The 18,255-nt window shown below is 45.6% G+C and overlaps 1 protein-coding gene across 1 annotated transcript in view; it reads right to left on the bottom strand.

The window, feature by feature from the left end:
- LSm-4 (Like Sm protein 4) overlaps positions 1 to 17,863 on the bottom strand; it is a 72,857-nt gene extending 54,994 nt beyond the window's left edge. The window contains exon 1 of the mRNA XM_068381685.1: positions 17,712 to 17,863. The gene's annotated coding sequence lies outside the window, so the exon portion shown is untranslated. The remainder of the gene's footprint in view (positions 1 to 17,711) is intronic.
- Positions 17,864 to 18,255: the final 392 nt, after the last annotated feature.

Here is an 18,255-nt window from a genome sequence, read left to right as displayed (position 1 = left end):
TTACCCGGGGACCCGAAATCCGAGTGAGCAGCACTCGAGAAAGGGGGTCCCTGCACCTCGCACGTTCAGTGCTTGCGACGAATGTGCGGCCTACATAAGCTTGTGTGTGGAGGAAGTTGTGACTCGTCCTAGGAAGTTGTCCTGGAATTCTTTAGATGGAAATCTAGGCTAGGACAACCCAATACCACCTCGTCAGGGTATGGGGGATGCAAACAGTATTACAGCTAATACTAGGAGCACAAGGGAGCATGGTTTACCTGCAGAGGTTGAGGTCAGCTATGCAGAGACCAGGATGCTGCTTTCCCCAAGGGAGGAGAGAATGAAGAAAGAAGTAAGGGCCAGACATACTCTTTCAATCACGCAGACTAAAACCGGGTAACAATGCCCCCAACCTTCTGCTACCTGTCCATTAAGGAGCCTGAGGTTAGACCAGCTGTTGTGCAGCCACCACAGGGCCAATAGAGAAGGTATCGAGGCTCCTGTGGGTCACGTCCTGCAGGTAGTCGGCTGTGAAGGTCGTTTGACGCTTCCAGACCCCAGCTTGTAAGACCTGCGTCACAGAGAAATTTCTCTTGAAGGCCAGGGACGTAGCGATGCCCCTGACATCGTGCGCTCTAGGGCGACGTGACGGAGGAGGGTCAGGATTCAAGGCATGCTGAATAACCTTCCGAATCCAGGCCGAGATGGTGTTCTTGGTGACCCTCCTCTTCGTCCTTCCTGTGCTCACGAATAACGCTTGCACATGAGGATGGACTGCAGCTGTTTTTTCAAGTAGCGCCTCAGACTCCTCATTGGGCAAAGTAACAGATGGTCTGGGTCACTTGTTACAGAACGAAGACTCGTTACCCCGAAGGAGTCGAACCTAGGGTCCGACACCCCAGGGTTCTGAGTCTTGGCAACAAACTCAAGGACGAACCTGAACGTTACCTCCCCCCATCCCCTTGAATGGGCGACGTCGTAAGAAAGACCATGAAGTTCACTGACTCGCTTGGCCGAGGCCAAAGTGAGTAGGAAAGCCGTCTTCCAAGACAGGTGGCGATCAGAGGCCTGGCGTAATGGTTCAAACGGAGCTCTATTCAGAGCCCTGAGGACCTGAACCACGTTCCAAGGAGAAGGTCTTACTTCTGACTGAGGGCAGGTAAGCTCATAGCTGCGTATGAGTAGGGAAAGTTCTAATGAAGTGGAAATGTCCACTCCTTTCAGCCTAAAAGCCAGGCTTAAGGGTGAGCGATAGCCTTTCACCGCCGAGACCGAAAGGCGCATTTCCTCCCGTAAATACACGAGAAACTCCGCTATTGCTGGAATAGTGGCATCAAGTGGAGAGATACCCCTCCCACGACACCAACCACAGAAGATTTTCCACTTCGCCTGGTAGACTCCGATAGAGGATTCGCGCAGGTGGCGAGACATCCTGTCCGCAACCTGTTGCGAAAATCCTCTCTCCGTAAGGAGATGCTGGATAGTCTCCAGGCATGAAGCCGAAGCGAAGCTACGGCTTTGTGGAAGAAATTGCAGTGTGGTTGTCTGAGTAGCTCGTGTCGTGGGGGGGAGTTCTCTCGGAAGCTCCGGGAACCATTCTGCGGAGCTATTAGAGTCATGGAGAGATTGACCGATAGTCTGGTCTTGTTGAGCACCCTTCTCATCAGACAGAATGGTGGGAAGGCGTAAACGTCGATGTTGTCCCACCTCTGTTGAAAAGCATCTTGCCAGAGAGCCTTGGAGTCCGGGACTGGAGAGCAGTACAGGGGCAGCTTGAAATTCAAGGCTGTCGCGAACAGATCTACTGTCGGGGAACCCCACAAAGTCAGGACTTTGTTGGCTATCTGAGGATCCAAAGACCACTCGGTACTCACTATCTGCGTCGCTCTGCTCAGACTGTCGGTGAGCACATTCCTCTTGCCAGGAATGAAGCGAGCCGAAAGTGTTATCGAGTGGATTTCGGACTATCTCAGAATCTCTACTGCAAGATGGGATAGCTGTTGAGAAAAGGTACCTCCCTGCTTGTTGATGTAAGCCACTACCGTGGTGTTGTCGCTCATCACCACTAGGGAGTGGCCCACCAGGGTCCGTTGGAACTGTTGAAGAGCCAGGAAAACGGCCTTCATTTCTAGCAGGTTAATGTGGAGGTACTTTTCTGATTCTGACCAGAGGCCTGAGATCCTTTGGTTCAGAATGTGGGCCCCCTACCCTTCTTTTGACGTGTCCGAAAACAGAGTCAAATCCGTGGGGAGGACGAGAAGATCCACTCCCTTTCGAAGGTTCTCGTCGTTCAGCCACCACTGAAGGTCCGTCAGTTCCGTGGATCCTATAGGAACCAGAAAGTCCGGGGAATCGGAACCTTGATTCCACTGGGACTTTAACAGCCATTGCAGGGATCTTATCCTGAGGCGGCCGTTCGGAACTAGACGTGCCAGGGAGGATAGGTGGCCTAGTAGATGTAACCATGATTGGGCTGGAAGCTCTTCCCGCCTGAGGAAAGGTTCTGCGACCCTCCTCTGCCTGGCTATCCTGTCGTCTGATGGAAAGGCTTTGTGGAGATCAGTGTCCAATATCATGCCTAGATATACCAGTCGTTGCGTTGAAAGCAGAGAGGACTTCTCGAGATTTACCATGATCCCCAGATCTTGGCAAATCTCCAGAAGCCTGTCCCGGTGTCGAAGAAGGGTCGACTCCGAGTCTGCCAGGATCAGCCAGTCATTCAGATAACGGAGGAGACATATGCTGTTCCTGTGCGACCAAGACGAAATCAGTGTGAACACCGAAACAGAGCACCTTGAACTGGTAGATCTTGCTGTCTAGGCTGAATCTCAAGTACTTCCTGGAAGACGGATGGATTGGGATCTGGAAGTACACGTCCTTCAGATCCAGTGTGCACATGAAGTCTTGTGGTCTCACTGCAAGTCTGACCGTGTCCGCTGTCTCCATGCTGAACGAAGTTTCTTTGACAAACTTGTTCAGGGCTGAGAGGTCGATGACCGGTCTCCAGCCTCCAGACGCCTTCTTTACAAGAAAGAGTCGACTGAAGAAGCCTGGGGAGCCGTCGTCGACCTCCTGGAGAGCATCCTTCTTGAACATGGTTTCGACTTCTGCCCGAAGGGCTAACCCCTTTGCCGATCCCATGGCATAGGAGTTCAGCGACACTGAATTCGCTGTCAGGGGAGGTAGAGATGTCGTGAATGGGACGCGATAACCTTGGCCGATCACGGAGACCATCCAAGAATCAGCCCCAAGTTGCTGCCACCTGTGCACGCAACTTTTTAGGCATCCCCTCACAGGTGGACACGCAGGGGGATTGCTGATCCTAGCGCTTGCGGCCTCGGCCGCTACCCCTAGGATTCTTTCCTCCCCTAGAGGACTTGCCGCGCCTTCTGTCCTTGGTTTGAAAGGGCTGCGGCTTAGACACCCCTGTCTTAGCTGCCGGAGCCTGCTTCGGTGTCTTGCGAGGCTGCTGTTGTTGTTGAGGCGCTGGAGGCTTGTAGGGCCGAGATGTAAGGGCCCTCTGGAGGAGAGAATCCTGATTCGATCTCCTCCACCTCTCATCTGTTCGTTCTATCTCCTTGGGCTCAAGCAGATCTCTCCCAGTGATGGAGGAGTGCCTGAGCCTGCAGACATCCATGGCGGGGACCTTCGGATGGAACCTCTCGGTCACTGCGTCGCGACGCTTGAGGATCGAGTTAGCCCACAGGTTAGTAACCTGGTGAGCCAGGAACTCGATCGAACGCGTGCCCGAGAGGAGGAAGGTCTCCAAGGCCTTCCTATTGCCCTCCTTGGACAGATCCTCAGAGCGCAATAGGATGCCCAGAGATCCCAGCCAAATGTCCAGCCACGAAGTTGCCTGCATGGCACTCTTCGCGACCTTCTCTAGGCTCAGGATCTCCGACGCCGAGAATGTCACCTGCCAAGCGGAGAGCTTCTCGAGAGAAGTTCCCCTGGTCAGCTCTTCTACAGAATGGTAAAGTGGAAGAGCCATACTGGACTCCCCCATGATCTCAAAGTACCTCCTCTGATGTACTCGAGAAGGCTGGAGGAGTTTGTGCCCGGCAGAAGAACGACCGGAGGAGGCGAGCTCGGAGAGCTGGGCTTCGACCCTGTCCCTGGCCCCCTTCACCCCTTTGGACCAAGGCAAAGCTGCGCTGGTCTTAGGGGGTTTCTGGGTGAGGTAGACTTGGTCTAGCACCATGTCCTTGCCCTCTTGAGGGGCAGTCTCCGGGTCCTTAAACTTGTTGAGTTGCCTCATCAACCTTAGGACCTGCCAGAAAGCGTGTTCTGACTCGACTGGTCTCCTCCTTGCGGACTGGCAGCTAAGTCTCTGGTCCCCAAAGGCTCATCTTGGGGAGACACGTGGACGTTCTCCCGGGGTCTGGTTGGCTCTGGACGGATCCTGGATGATGATTTAGGAATCGTCTTGGAGTCCTTGGGCTCCCTCCTAGGAGGAATACAGGACTCCAGCAAAGAGATCTGGAAGGAAGCTTCCTCGCGAGAAGTTTCTCTCCTAAGAAGAGGGGTGCCTCCCATTGGTGCCGTGGGAGACACCCCTGCCTCACTGGACTTACCTGAGGACGGAAAAACATCGTCCACGGGAGAAGGAGAAACTGACCGCGAAGGGGAAGGAGCCTTCCTGATGGACCTCTTGGGAGCCAACTTCTCCCGGGGAGAAGTCACCACGAAGTCCACTCCTCTCCTTCTCTTCAGCAGGGATAAGTCTGCCATTGGTTTAAGTCCCAAATCAACGATGGTAGGCTTCACAGCTTTAACCACTGTGTTCATTATGTGACGGAACCAAGGCTGACGGGTAACTGACACAGTGTCAGTTATCCCTGCTGGAGGGAAGGGGATCTCCTGACCCTTCGGAGTGGACACCACGGGGCCTGCCTGAAAAGAAGAAAAAGAATGTTGCATGCTCCTGATCCTGGTAGGTAATCCTACGCTTGCGCGGTGGCGATCCAGAGGAAGATCTGGAAATCCGCGTCCCTATCAGTTGGCCACGCTGATGATCCCTGCGAGAATGGGGATCGCGGCAGCGCTCGCGCGAAAGAGCATTCCAGGGATCGCGCGCGAGCGATTTCCGAAGCGCGGGCGCGTTGCCGCGTGGAGAAGAATGCGGGTGGGCGAGAGGGCACGTGGGCGAGAGGGCGCGTGGGCGCACAGGCGAAGGGACGCGTTGGCGAGCGGGCGCGTACACGAAGGTGCGCGTGGGCGCGCACGCGAAAGTGCGCGTGGGCGCGCACGCAAAGGTGCGCGTGGGCGCGCACGCGAAGGTGCGCGTGGGCGCGTAGGTGAAGGGGTGCGCTGAAAAATGATATTTTAATTAGAAAATAAATTTTTGAATATACTTACCCGGTGAATATATAATAGCTGAGCCTCCGGCGGCTCGACAGAAAAACACACAAAAACTCGCGAGCGATCGCTATGAAGGTTGCGGGTGTGCCCACTAGCGCCAACTATCGGCCAGATACCGCATATACATGTAAACAGACCCAATTTTTCTCATCCCGCTGGGTCTCTATCAGGGAGGAAGGGGGGGCCTTTAATTTATATATTCAACGGGTAAGTATATTCAAAAATTTATTTTATAATTAAAATATCATTTTTAAATATTTAACTTAGCCGGTGAATATATAATACCTGATTCACACCCATGGTGGTGGGTAGAGACCAGAGTTAATTAAGTTTACAGCGTATATGCTTAGAGTTTTTGACAGTTATAATATAACAAAACCCAAATATATAGGTAGCTGGTAAGGAAGTTGACTTAGACGATTACTCTGCCTTGTAAGTCTGTCTTCCTCACGAAGCCCAGCGATCCTCTTAGGATGCTGAAAGACTCCCAGGAGCTGAAGTATCAAGGGCTGCAACCCATACAAACAGGACCTCATCAAACCCCTAATCTGGGCGCTCTCAAGAAATGACTTTGACCACCCGCCAAATCAACCAGGATGCGAAAGGCTTCTTAGCCTTCCGTACAACCCAAAAAAACAATATTAAAAACATTTCAAGAGACAGATTAACAAGGATATTGGAATTAGGGTAATGTAGTGGTAGAACCCTCACCCACTACTGCACTCGCTCCAACGAATGGACCCAGTGTGTAGCAGTCCTCGTAAAGAGTCTGGACATCTTTTAAGTAAAATGACGCGAACACTGACTTGCTTCTCCAAAAAGTCACGTTCATAATACTTTGCAGAGATCTATTTTGCTTGAAGGCCACGGAGATTGCTATAGCTCTAACTTCGTGCGTCTTAACCTTAAGCAAACATCGGTCTTTCTCATTCAAGTGAGAATGAGCTTCTCGTATTAAAAATCTGATAAAATATGACAAAGCATTCTTTGACATAGGCAATGATGGTTTCTTAACTGAGCACCATAATGCCTCAGATTTACCTCGTAAAGACTTAGTACGAGCTAAATAGAACTTAAGAGCTCTAACAGGACATAATACTCTTTCCAGTTCGTTGCCTACGATCTCTGATAAGCAAGGAATATCAAAAGATTTAGGCCAAGGACGAGAAGGCAGTTCATTTTTGGCCAGGAAACCAAGTTGAAGTGAACAAGTGGCTTTTTCTGTAGAAAAGCCGATGTTCTTACTGAAGGCATGAAGTTCACTGACCCTTTTAGCCGAAGCCAAGCACACTAGGAAAAGTGTCTTGAGGGTGAGATCCTTCAGGGAGGCTGAATGTAATGGCTCAAACCTGTCTGACATGAGGAACCTTAGGACCACGTTTAAGTTCCATCCAGGAGTTGCCAAACGACGTTCCTTAGAGGTCTCGAAAGACTTAAGGAGATCTTGGAGATCTTTATTGTTGGAAAGATCTAAGCCTCTATGTCGAAAGACCGAAGCCAACATGCTCCTGTAGCCCTTAATCGTGGGAGCTGAGAGGGAGCGAACCTTTCTCAGATGTTAAAGAAAATCTGCGATTTGGGCTACAGAGGTACTAGACGAGGACACAGATGCTGACTTGCACCAGTCTCAAAAGACTTCCCACTTCGACTGGTATACTCTAATGGTAGAAGCTCTCCTCGCTCTTGCAATCGCACTGGCTGCCTCCTTCGAAAAGCCTCGAGCTCTTGAGAGTCTTTCGATAGTCTGAAGGCAGTCAGACGAAGAGCGGGGAGGCTTTGATGGACATTCTTTACGTGGGGCTGACGTAACAGATCTACCCTTAGAGGAAGACTTCTTGGAAAGTCTACCAGCCATCGAAGTACCTCGGTGAACCACTCTCTCGCGGGCCAGAGGGGAGCAACCAAAGACAACCTTGTCCTTTCGTGAGAGGCGAACTTCTGCAGTACCTTGTTGACTATCTTGAATGGTGGGAATGCATATAAGTCCAGAAGAGACCAATCCAGTAGAAACGCGTCTATGTGGATTGCTTCTGTATCTAGGACTGGAGAGCAATAGATTGGTAACCTTTTGGTCAACGAGGAGGCAAAGAGGTCTATGGTGGGTTGACCCCAAGTAGCCCAAAGACTCTTGCCCACGTCCTTGTGGAGGGTCCATTCCGTGGGTATCACCTGACCCCTCCGACTGAGACAGTCTGCCAAGACGTTCAAGTCCCCCTGGATGAATCTCGTCAACAGGGAGATGCCTCGATTTCTTGACCATATGAGAAGGTCCCTTGCGATCTCGAGCAGCGTGAAGGAGTGTGTGCCTCCTTGCTTGGAGATGTACGCCAAAGCTGTGGTGTTGTCTGAGTTGATCTCTACCACTTAGTTTCGAAGAAAGCTTTCGAATTTCATCAAGGCCAAGTGGACTGCTAATAGCTCCTTGCCGTTGATGTGCATGCTCTTCTGACTTGAGGTCCACAGACCCGAGCATTCCCGACCGTCCAGGGTCGCACCCCAACCCAAATCCGACGCGTCTGAGAACAACACGTGGTTTGGGTTCTTGACTGCTAGGGATAGTCCCTCTCTCAGACTGATATTGCTGTCCCACCATTTCAGGCATGCCTTTACTGGTTCGGAAACTGGGAATGATACCGTCTCTAACGTCTTGTCCTAGTTCCAGTGAGAGGCTAGATGGAACTGGAGAGGCAGAAGGTGTAGTCTCCCTAGCGAGACAAACTGCTCCAGGGATGAGAGAGTCCCTACGAGACTGTTCCAACTCCTGACTGAACAAACGTTCTCTTTTCAGCATTAGTTGGACTTCAAGCAGGGCTTGTTCTATTCGGGTGGCAGACAGAAAAGCCCAAAAAAACTGGACTGCGAATCTCCATCCCCAAATATAGAATAATCTGGGATGGGATCAGTTGGGACTTTTAGGTTGACCAAAAGTCCCAACTCCCTGGCCAGACTCAACGTCCAATGTAGATCCTGCAGACAGCGAAGACTGGACGATGCTCTGAGAAGCCAGTCGTCCAAGTACAGGGAGGCTCGGATCCCCGATAGATGGAGGGATTTTGCCACATTCCTCACGAGCCTCGTAAACACGAGAGGAGCAGGACTGAGGCCAAAGCACAGGGCTCGAAACTGGTACCCCACATTCCTGTAAACAAACCTCAGAAACGGTTGGGAATCCGGGTGTATAGGAATGTGGAAGTATGCCTCCTGAAGGTCGAGAGAGACCATCCAGTCGCCTTCCATTAATGCTGTCAAGACAGCCTGGTAGACTTCATCGTGAAGTTTGTCTTGACAATGAACACATTGAGCGCACTTGCCTCTTACGTACTCCTGCAGTGAACATGGCTGCCAGATCATTGGAGCCATCCCAGAGGGACTTGTTCCTGCAGAGAACGTGGCTGCAGATTATTGGAGCCATCCCTGATAGCCTTGTTTATGCATGACATAATTGTACAGCAAAACTTCAAACGCTCGAAAAAACTCCTAACAGGAGATGGTCTAGCTCTGAAGTCGACCATAAAATCTTGGAGCGTCTCATGGCCAGGCGCCAGGGAGAGTCTATGAGGTTTGAGAAGTCTATCTGGGCAGAGGCAGGAACTCCCAAGCCGAGAACTTCTCCCGTGTCATATCAGACTCTCGCTCTATAAGCCAGCTTAAAAGTAGGGAAAGCAAAGGCTGTCTCCCCCAAACTCCTCCTGGTGATTAACCAGTTGCCTAGCAAACGTAAAGCTCGCTTAGAAGAGCGAGAGAGCACTAGCCTAGAAAACAACGGCTTCGAAGTAGCTAGGCCTAGTGTAAACTGACGTTTAGGCGAACGAGGAGCAGCAGTTACAAAAAGATCCGGACAAAGATCCTTAAAAATCAGCATGATTTATTTAAAGTCCATAGAGGGCTGAGCAGCTTTAGGCTCCTCTCCGTCTGACAGAGTCCTCAAGGGAATATCAGTAGGAGGGGGATCAGCAACTTCCTCATCTGAAGGAACCTTGTCCGACAATTGCCGAGTCTCAAGCAAGGGAGAGACCTGCCGTGGTGGCAATGCTTGACAAGCAGAGTCCACACGCAAAGGAGCAACAGTAGCAGTCAAGGACGCTATGTCATGTAACTGCTTAAAGGACTGACCAGCAACAACAACAGGTGCGGGAGGACGTTCGACGTCAACTTGAGACTGCCTTGACTGCTTAGACTGAGCAGTCAAAACAACTCTTGACTGCGGTGCTTGACGCTCAACATCAAAACAAGTCAACTATGCTGGTTGGTGAACGTCCTGAACGTCAACAAGAGCAAGCGGCAGCGGCTGAACGTCCACAAGCGGCTGAGAGTCAACACGGGACTGCATCGAGTGAGGCTCTACAAAACACGATTGACGTGACTTTGTAATGTCAACGTCAACAGGACGAGCAAAGGCTCGTTTGGGCGGCTGACGGCCAGGATCTCGATCAGCTAAGCTGCGAGGATCATCGTGAACCTGCTCAACAGAATAGTCCTCCATAAGAGAGGCAAGCTTATTCTGCATGTCTTGCCGTACAACCCATTTAGGATCAACGGGAATGGTTGCGGTAAGAGACGAGGGTAACGTCTGTGACTGCAAAACCTTGCCTACAATAAGACTCTCGGAGCCTGTATTACGCTTTTGTTTAGGCGGCGAGCAGTCTTCCGATGACTGCATAGGGTCAGAGCTGTCCTAATGGCTACAACCAGGACGCTGGACCTGTCCTGAAAGGACTGACTTTCGCTTAAAGGGCCTCGAAACCTTGCTCCACGGTTTCTTACGCGAAAAGCCTTCGGATGACTTGGAGAAAATCGTCTCGCTCGTCTTATGGTAGGGGCGGTCTTGATGAGACACGCCTGAAACCATAGAGGGAACGTCTGTTCGCTGATCAAGGCCTCTCGAACCCATAAGTCGTACGACATTACTTCTCCCCTGGGCTTGGGAGCATGCAAGAGGTCTCGGACTAGGCGAACGACAGGCACGAACAGACGAACCCTCGGTCGCAACACTGATAACACTTTGCGCAATTATCACTTTATCACAACGATTTTCTGTTTTGCACTTACTTCACTGAAATCGAATTTTTCAACAATTCACATTAGGTATGAATAAAACTGATTTCTACCTGAAGCACGCAATTCTACCCTCATCAAAAGGTTATAATTGCGAAATAAGTTGTATAATGTAAGCACATTAATACAAGCAAAAAACAGTAAACATATATTAAGATAAAAAGATCAGTGAATGGGAAGGAGACTAAACACTAGTTCATTCAAAACTACGTTTTCAATCTCTCACCGTACAGTGCCTTGGGACGAGAATAAAAACTAAAAACGTTTTATCCTTTCTCCCCGTACAGAGACTAGGGACGAGAGTAAAAAACTGACTCGAGAACAACGTTACTCGCTTGGGACGAGAATAAAGATCGGAACGTTCTCTCTTCCTCTCTCTCTCTCCGTCTCTCTCTCTCTCTCTCTCTCTCTCTCTCTCTCTCTCTCTTGATTTCGCACCGAAGAGAAAAGCCCACTTACCTTTCGTCAATAAACAGGTTATTTGACCAAAGGAAAAAACTGAAAGGTTTTTCAATTAACAAGTTCCTTTAAAATAGAATTTAAAACATTTAAGTTTGAAAGAAGAATAAACAAAACGTCAGAATCGATTTACTCTTTCTGCAAAGTGAAACCGTGATTCTCTCTATCGTAACGATAGAGCGCAAACTGCGTAGCATAAATAAACTAAACGTTAGTTCATCTTTGAAACAGTACGAAGACTATTCAAAGAAAATCTTTCATAAAATATCTACTAAAAAATATTCATTTAATAAGTTTTAAATCATTTGCTCTGTAAAAGTTATTTACGATTGAAAGGGCTCAACGTTGTTTAACTTCGGTTCCCAAGTTAGGACCACCTACTCTCGGATTAGGGGAGGAATAGGTAAGGTCGCATATAAACAAATCATTAAAATTTATCTTGATGTTTATTTTAAATGGAAAGTTAATCGAAGAGGCCTAATAAAGGCGGTTGAGATATAAAATATATAGAGGAAAATCTATAATTAACAACAACAATTTATAACGTGATAAGATAATTGCTAAAAGCCTAAAACACACTTCCGTACCAAGGGAAGGGTCGGCCATTTAAAAGTCAAAGAAAGTCCAAAAAACAATCCAAAGTAATCAACAATTAAATCTATCCAAAAACGAGTTCAAGATTTAAGTTGAAGATAAAACACCTGCACTGCGAAAGCTCAAACCAAAAGGAAGTACTTCACCAAGACTGTTGAAAAACTCCAGGTTAACAGCAAGTAATGGTACGTCTTGTCGATCAGACCGACAGAGAAAAATTGGGTCTGTTTACATGTATATGCGGTATCTGGCCGATAGTTGGCGCTAGTGGGCACACCCGCAACCTTCATAGCGATCGCTCGCAAGTTTTTGTGTGTTTTTCTGTCGAGCCGCCGGAGGCTCAGCTATTATATATTCACCGGCTAAGTTAAATATTTAAAACTAGGCGACCGCTGGCGGTGCGTAGGAGAACGACGATGTTCGGGGGAGTAATGTCGTGAGCGACTTGGCAAGCGTTGGCCAGGCGGAGAGCGCTGGCACGTTAGCGAGTGCTGGCGCGTTAGCGAGCGATGTCGCGTGGACTCCTGAAAACGCAACGGAGAACGACGGCGCGTACCACGGACAGGCGAACGACTGCGCAAAGGCGATTTATCGCGCGGGCGAGTCGGAGATCTGGGGCGATCAGCCTGAAGAGGGCGATGGCGCTCAGGAGAGCGTTTGCGCACAGGCGAGTGATCGCGTGGCCGCGCAGGAAAACCTCTCCCACTGGGAGGTAGACCACTCCCTACACTCACCACATACATTACTCTTATCACACTGTTGGCCCCTACAGTAAGGACACAAGGGGTGTGGGTCCGTTTCGACCGCCGATATATAACTTCCACAAGGTCAGGTAAACTGGGACACTTACGCATCGCAGAGGCCAACTTCACAAACACTCTGTCAAAGAAAAAGCAAACAAAAGATCAGTTAAATTGCTGTCAGAGAAGGTGAGGGTGACAGCGGACACGTCCGTCTAGCACCCAAGCTGAGAGCAAGGTGAGCTCAGCACAGGTGTGTGTGAGGGGGGGGGGTAAGCAAGCTACCCTCTGTACCCCCCGCTAACCTGCGGTGGGGTAGTAAACCCTCGTTAAAATTCTAATGGCTCGTCATTTCTGCTACGCCGAAAGTAATTACCCATATTAAATACCGTGGTTTGTATTTCAGTTACGGAACAAATAAACTTTTTCATATGGAAAGCATGTCTGTGAAATTCTTTGCAAAGACAATCTGTATTCCATTTACACTGTAAAATAGCACCTATAGTTTACACATCTAACTTATTCCTTTCGTCTGTCCATTGAGCAGTCATCATAGAACCACATTTGCATTATGAGCAGGAATATTGAATAGATATTCACAAAAAATGGATATTTCAGAATACTGTTCCTTGAAGTCTAACTGCTGAAGGACGGAAAACCATCTTTCATGACACATCTTGGTCATCCATTCATCACGTTTGTTCTGCAATTGTTGATCATGGAGGATTTTAATAGTTGACCACAGGCAAAAAAGCACGTTGTATAAATTTTTACTCCCTTGTCTTTTAACACTAGACAAGAAGATTGTATGTTCCCATACTGGAGGTACATCTAATAAGATCCATGAAAAGACATCAAAGCTTTCTAAATCAAACCATTTTTCTCTAGTCTTGGGTAGTGCCATAGCCTCTGTCCATGTTCTTCCACTATCTTTGGTTAGAGATCTCTTGCTTGAGGGTACACAAGGGCACACTATTCTACCTTGTTTCTCTTCCTCTTGTTATTTTGAAGTTTTTATCCTCTTATTATTTTCAAGTATTTATAGTTTATATATGAAAGATTCATTTTAATGTTGTTATTGATCTTAAACTTCATGTAGTTGTTCTTTATTTCCTTTCCTCACTGGGCTATTTTCCCCTTTTGGAGCCACTGGGGTTATAGCATCTTGCTTTTGCAACTAAGGTTGTAGCATAGGTAATAATAATAATAATAATAATAATAATAATAATAATAATAATAATAATAACAATAATAATAATAATAAAAATAATAATGGTAGTAGTATATTTGTACAATCGTTTGAATTGGATGATGGCAAACAGTATGAAAGGCCATGGCTACTTATGGTGCTAATATCTTATTTTCTCTATCTGTGTTTTTCTTGGTAATGAAGTTTGTTGTGTTTTTCTTGATCATGAAATTTTTTATTTTATCATCGTTTGAAGTGGAGGAAATGCTTTCTGCGTGCTTTGCCGAATCAATGTGTCTTGTGATATCATTCTTCCCGCCATGTTCAATACTGAAATTGCAATGGCTTCAAAGCAATTGCTTCCTTGTTTGATAAATATCCACTTGCTGGATTATTCATCATGAAATTTGCATTTACGTTTTGACATCTTGGGCTGCATGCAATTAGCTTTAAAGAGGAAAAAGTAGGCTGTAGCAAGCAGTAATGGCAATCTGGTATAGAGGGTTAAAATGAAATGTCACAGTATGTTACTACTCAATAGTCAGCGTTCACCTGGTGCTAACCAATTTAATAATTTTCAAACGCTATGTAAACACAGTAAACCTTTAGTTTCATGTTTTGGCTATTCAATTTATATTAACATCCTCGTAATTTAAAAAAAGAATCACCATTTTACGTTATATCATGAGGTAAGGATTTCAATTTGTTAATATTTTTCCTATTTATTTATATATTATTACTGATGAACTAAATGCGGGACAAAGAGCATAAGACTACTATCTATTTCAAGTCTCATAACACTCCTTTTCGGCTGAGTGTATGTATGATAGCGGCCACCTGTTTGTATGATGACGTCTGACTAAGGGTCCCCATTCACGCTCAGTTGTAGCCTCCAGGTGAAGGGTCTAGTCCGGGACACGGGACAAAAGGATAAAATTCGGAACATATCCCGCAAAATCGGGATGTTTGGCAACCCTAGCTATATCACCAAGAGATAGACTTGTATACATCAATGAATTAGTTCCAAAATCTTCTATCTACTAAGATGGGTTTCATTGTATATTATTACATCTCAATGTATCCTAGTATTCCAACTACTTTTTCTTATAGGAAAAATTACGCTCCCTTCGAAAATAACACTCTTTCCCGTCGCAAATGAATAGTTACAGAAATATATATACATCTATATCCGCCGATAATGGGGGACCCCCAGTGGGAACTCGGGGTTTTGGGTGGGGAAAACATACTGGGGAATCGATATATAACCGTAATTCAGTCCTTTTCTTCTCTATACATTTCTTTCTGGTATTTATTATAACCGTAGGAAAAGTCAAATCAGTATACCTGGATATATTTGGGAGGAGCCATTTCAAAGGTTATTTCTTGTAGTAATACAGTAACCAGTGCTGCCAACGCCTGATGTAGATTAAATGTTAGCATTCCATACCTGATGTAGATCAAATGTTAGCGTTTCATGCTAACATTAGCACCCATTTGTTCGTTTGTTCGTTCGCCCCACCTTCCGTCCTTCGTTTCTCTCCATTATTACTCTTTTTATTACCGTATTATTTTCTCATTTTATATTCCCATTCAATATAATTTATCATACATTCCATTTTACCTTCCTATATTGGGTTTATTTGTTTTGTTATTTCCTTTCCCATTTGTACATACGTTCGTTTCATCAGTTTCCGATCTGCGCATATATCCCCCCGCCCCCTGCGCAGGACAGAAATATATATACATCTATATCCGCCGATAATGGGGGACCCCCAGTGGGAACTCGGGGTTTTGGGTGGGGAAAACATACTGGGGAATCGATATATAACCGTAATTCAGTCCTTTTCTTCTCTATACATTTCTTTCTGGTATTTATTATAACCGTAGGAAAAGTCAAATCAGTATACCTGGATATATTTGGGAGGAGCCATTTCAAAGGTTATTTCTTGTAGTAATACAGTAACCAGTGCTGCCAACGCCTGATGTAGATTAAATGTTAGCATTCCATACCTGATGTAGATCAAATGTTAGCGTTTCATGCTAACATTAGCACCCATTTGTTCGTTTGTTCGTTCGCCCCACCTTCCGTCCTTCGTTTCTCTCCATTATTACTCTTTTTATTACCGTATTATTTTCTCATTTTATATTCCCATTCAATATAATTTATCATACAGTCCATTTTACCTTCCTATATTGGGTTTATTTGTTTTGTTATTTCCTTTCCCATTTGTACATACGTTCGTTTCATCAGTTTCCGATCTGCGCATATATCCCCCCGCCCCCTGCGCAGGAGTTTCCACTCCCCCTTTTACTCTTTTTATTAGTGTTATTTTTTCATTTTTTATTCCCATTCAATATTATTTATCATTCATTCCATTTTACCTTCCTATATTGGTTTTATTTGTTGGGTTATTTCTTTATCCCTTCCCGGTTTCACATAAATTCTTACCCTGGACTAGTTTTTTTATCCAGTTAATTCTCGGTATGATCTCATTTTATATTCCCATTCACTATTATTTAACGTTCATTCCATTTTATCTTCCTATATTGTTTGTAATTATTTTTGTTGGTTAGTTCCTTTTCTCTCCTCTGTGTCTTATAAAACTTTTCTTTCGTCTAGTTTCCGTATTTAGTTCATACATGTTTTCTCTTTTGTTCGTTGTTTTTCCCTTAACCAATCATCACTCTAGTCCTATTCAGATATCTCCCTACCCCCCCCCCCCCTTCCTTTATCTCTGTATGCGCTCTTTTCCGACCCATTGTTCCCCTGCCTTTCCCGTTTTAACCTTTGACCTAGTTACCCGTCCTTCGTTACTAGTGCGGTTTTTTTTCCCGTATTTTGAGATGGAACATATTATAGAAACTTGTACCGGTTGCAGCATTCCGTATCTAAAAGCAGTGGCTCAATTCCATGGTGATTTTGGTGATAATTCAGGTTATGTTGATCATTTTCTTAAATCTCATATAAGTTAATCCGTCAGTCTCTTCCTTCCGAGTCCAGCAAGTTTCGACGTTTCCTTCATAAAAGTAAGTCATTCCTCAATAGTCATTATTCGTGTTTTGTGACCGGGGTACTTCTAGGCAAGGTTAGGCGGGTTTGTTAGGTTCTGTGGCCTTTCTGTACTTTTTATATATTTCGTACCACTTATATGGAGAAATTATTGAATATATCTGAGGAAATATTTAGCAGTTCTAGCTCTAGTAATGCCATCGTGTCGTTGGTAGTTCTGTGTACCATTCGTCTCCGTTGGTAGTACTGTGTATCAAGGTAAGTCATTCCCCCATTCTTATTATATGTGTTTTGTGACCGGGGTACTTCTAGGCAAGGTTAGGTGGGTTTGTTAGGTTCTGTGGCCTTTTGGTACTCTTTATTTAATAGTTTTATGGTAGTATTATTTAGTTTACGTATGGAAAAATTTATTTCTACCTCTAGTAATGACATCGTGCCGTTGGTAACACTGTGTACCATTCGTCATCGTTGGTAGTTCTGTCAAACATTGGTATCGTTGCTAATGTTATCGTCCCCTACATCTGTTGTTTATATATTTTAACTCAGTATATATGTCCACAGTGTTGATATTTATTTGGTTCATTTGTATTGTATTTCATTGTGTGATTTCGTACAGGAAATATATGATTTCCTATAGTAGATATCGTGATTTAACTGGTTTTCTCATTCATTTCATCCGTAATAACATCAACCAATTCGTCAACTTATAACTAACCGAATTGGTTGATCTGTTTGTTTGCGATTGAAATGGTCATCAAAATCGGTTAAATCTCGTTATTTGCTATAGGAAATCATATATTTCTTGTGCGTAGTCACACGATGTAATAATATACAAAATTACCCTAAGATGTCTGACATAGTGCTCGCCTAATAGGGTTCTTATGCGGCAACTTTTAACCATAGAATGAGGATAAGCCTGCAGGCCACATCGAAGACACCTCACATACATTCAGGCCTGCTCGAACAGGTCTAGAATCTAGAGCTGTCCAGTCGCCTGTGAGTTCGAACCTTACGAATAAAATCACGCCATACACACAACGACACGGTTAAACCACGCCCACAACGTTCTCAACTGAAGGCTGCAACTGAGCATGAATGGGGCCCCTTAGTCAGATGTCATCATACATACAGGTGGCCGCTATCATACATACACCCAGCCGAGGAGGAGTGTTATGAAACTTGAAATAGATAGTAGTCTTTTCCAATGAATTCTTTGAAACTCCTTATGTACATACTGCATGTGTTATTTTATCATTCTGAATCCAACCCTAGTTTAAGGTGTAAATTTACCACTTAATTATGGACATTTATCGAATGAACTAACCCGGAAACCGTGATTATTGGTGTCTTTTCTCTCCCAGTGAAGTAACTCCAGATTATCCTCCCACTAAATTGTTTACAGATCAGATCAGATCAGATTCAGGTTGAGGCTTTGCCTTTGCAACGGCGCCTCTGTGTCTTTTAGTTTTGTGTGTTCCTTATTTTCACTCGTTTTTCTCTTTTCATCCACATTTGTTGTTGTACTCTTTTCTTATTTTTAATATTCTCTTCACAAAAAAGGAATTTTCCAACTGTTTGTGCACTATCTTCTTCGTATGGTTGTTGAAGCTCAATTGCTTTTATTCTTATATCACTAAACTGTGGACAATATAATATAAAGTGGTTAGCATTTTCTTCTACATCACAGAATACACAGTTTATATTTCCATCTTGGTGTCTGTTTTTAATATTCAAGCCCAGTGAGTTTGTCCTTGCTCTGAATAATAAAATTGACGAAAATGTGTTGTCATACACTTCCTCCTCCTTGATTTCACTTTTCCAGTTTTTATACAAAATTAGACTCTCCTTACACTCCATTTCACTCTTCC

The sequence above is a fragment of the Palaemon carinicauda genome, chromosome 10 (assembly GCF_036898095.1).
Source record: "Palaemon carinicauda isolate YSFRI2023 chromosome 10, ASM3689809v2, whole genome shotgun sequence".
NCBI lineage: Eukaryota > Metazoa > Arthropoda > Malacostraca > Decapoda > Palaemonidae > Palaemon > Palaemon carinicauda.
The sequence above is the reverse complement of the archived record's forward strand: the minus strand, read 5'-3'. Positions and strand labels throughout refer to the sequence as shown.